This window comes from Bison bison, unplaced genomic scaffold (genome assembly GCF_000754665.1).
Source record: "Bison bison bison isolate TAMUID 2011002044 unplaced genomic scaffold, Bison_UMD1.0 scf7180017864516, whole genome shotgun sequence".
In the NCBI taxonomy this organism is placed as follows: Eukaryota; Metazoa; Chordata; class Mammalia; order Artiodactyla; family Bovidae; genus Bison; species Bison bison.
The window spans coordinates 6076839-6079409 of record NW_011495069.1 but is presented as its reverse complement, the minus strand read 5'-3'; the positions used below and the strand labels follow the sequence as shown (position 1 = coordinate 6079409).

The window sequence follows — 2571 nt, the reverse complement described above, 5'->3', positions numbered from 1 at the left end:
TTGGCTGCCGCTGGATTCCTAGCCAAGCAAACTTGGCCTTGGGATAGGGAGGGCTGGTACTCACCCAGAGTGGGGTGAGAGGGGAGGGTAGCCTGGGAGGGTAGCCTGGCAGGCAGTCCCCCCTCCCTTTCCACCCTGTCCCAGAACCCTCTTCCTTCTGCCATCCAGGGGCACATGTGGAAGCAGGACTTGAATATCCAACACACTCTGTAATCCTAGAAGCTCAGGAAAGGGCTGGACCCTAAGGGTGCCTTTAGAGCAGGGACAAGGGAGGGATTGCTGGACCCATGGGGTGACAGGGAGCCCTCAAGTAAGACATGGGCAGTATTGAGTTGGTGTCCATCTGAAGACCAGAGCCTCAGTTTCTTCATCTGTGAGATGAGATGACCTACCCCCTGGGAAGGATTGTCAATGGATTTTTTTTGTCTCTGCTGGTGATGGTGAAGGTGGAAGAGATGTGAAACCCTTAGGATGATCTGGGCTGGCACTTGGGAAGGCTCAGAGAGTGACACGTGCTTTTGCTCAGCCAGAGGAAATGCAGAAACCTGCAGATTTTAAGGAGTCTCCATTCCAGGATGCTCCAAAGTCAGTGAAACTGAGCCTCAGGTCATGGGACTCAGCTGGGCGAGGCAAACCCCAGCCTGGGTCTCTTGAACCAGATTCCACCTCAATCAGACAAGTTGTCCCAGCCCTGCCGGTTGCTGACCCCCGACTTCGGCCAGGAGATTCTAGGCCTCTTGGTGAGAGAGCAGGAGTGGGAAGCTTAGGAGACCTGAGACAAGGCAGAGTGGCTGAGGAGGAAGGGACCTGCCCTGGCCTCCCCTCACTCCTTTTATGGCTCTAGACCCACCACTCTGCTTTCTCTCTCTAGCCCTGGATTTCTTCTTCTGTGAAATGGGAAGAAGAAATAGTGTCCTTTGGCAAGGAGTCCTGTGTAAGTACCCAGAACTCTCTCCAGGAAAGATGCAAGTCTGGCCACAGGGTCCCTGGAACACAGAGCCGGTCTGCAGCCACGTCTGCGCCTGGGTTCTTGGCAGCATCTGGGTGGGCACAGAGCTCTGGGCATGTAACCTAGAAAGGTGGGGCCTGCTCTGGGAGCCAAAGTGGGCCCGCCCAGTGGTGGTTAGGGGGAGGACACACTTCCTGTAAGAAGACGGATCTTCCACGTTGCAGCTCAGGCCCGGGATTTACTGCCAATTACTGAAGTCCCAGCAACTTAGGGCTTTTGTCAGATGCTGTAAGCGCATATCTTCTGTACCAGCCTCAGACATACAGCAAAATGCCGCACGATCACACACAGACATAGCTACATGCAGCCACACACCGTATGGTTAAATGAGCAGCTGTGAACATAAATAACTGCACGACAGATGTGCTTACTGACCCTGACACGACCGACACACTGACCATTATATTTTCAGAAAAAGACACGAAGACAACTGTACACATGTTTAAACGTGTGCGTGTGCACCATAAGCTGTGCCCCGACGTGCAAAGCTATAAACGTAGCAAACAGCTGCACTTACGTGTCCAGACGGGTTGCGACATAGACGTCATCCCACAAAGACAAATAGACACATTATATTGGGTTGGCCAAAAAGTTCGTGCGGGCTTCCATGACAGCTTTTTTGGAAAAACCTGAACGAACTTTTCCATCAGCCCAGTCCTCTAAGCGGCATACACACAGCAGCTCCCCACCTGAGCTGGAGATTCTGCTGGCTGCACGTCCCGTACGTGCATGCCAAAAGACGTGCCTGGCAACATTTGCCCACGGCATTGTGAGTCCAGTACAGCCGGCGCGCACGGCTGTTCTCCGACATGAACCAGTTATATATGCAGTGTGACCTACACAGGCACACACCCAGTGGTGAGCTGGGACTGGTTTAATGCTGGTTGTTGAACTTTCAGCATTGTTGTTAAATACAGCAATTGTTTTTAACATTAAACTATATGCTTACAATTAAATTATGTTAAAAAACAAATGTCGTAAATACTCCAGAGTCATCAGTTCAGTTCAGTTCAGTCGCTCAGTCATGTCCGACTCTTTGCGACCCCATGAATCGCAGCACGCCAGGCCTCCCTGTCCATCACCAACTCACTGAGACTCACGTCCATCGAGTCAGTGATGCCATCCAGCCATCTCATCCTCTGTCGTCCCCTTCTCCTCCTGCCCCCAATCCCTCCCAGCATCAGAGTCTTTTCCAATGAGTCAACTCTTTGCATGAGGTGGCCAAAGTACTGGAGTTTCAGCTTTAGCATCATTCCTTCCAAAGAAATCCCAGGGCTGATCTCCTTCAGAATGGACTGGTTGGATCTCCTTGCAGTCCAAGGGACTCTCTCAAGAGTCTTCTCCAACACCACAGTTCAAAAGCATCAATTCTTCAGCACTCAGCCTTCTTCACAGTCCAACTCTCACATCCATACATGACCACAGGAAAAACCATAGCCTTGACTAGACAGACCTTTGTTGGCAAAGTAATGTTTCTGCTTTTGAGTATGCTATCTAGGTTGGTCATAACTTTCCTTCCAAGGAGTAAGCGTCTTTTAATTTCATGGCTGCAGTCACCATCT

General features: G+C 51.0%; 1 protein-coding gene across 1 annotated transcript in view; it reads left to right on the top strand.

Moving 5' to 3' along the window:
* The first annotated feature begins 876 nt into the window (after positions 1 to 876).
* Positions 877 to 2571, top strand: part of TCEA3 (transcription elongation factor A (SII), 3) — a 43976-nt gene continuing 42281 nt past the window's right edge. Inside the window, exon 1 of the mRNA XM_010830032.1 lies at positions 877 to 935. The gene's annotated coding sequence lies outside the window, so the exon portion shown is untranslated. The remainder of the gene's footprint in view (positions 936 to 2571) is intronic.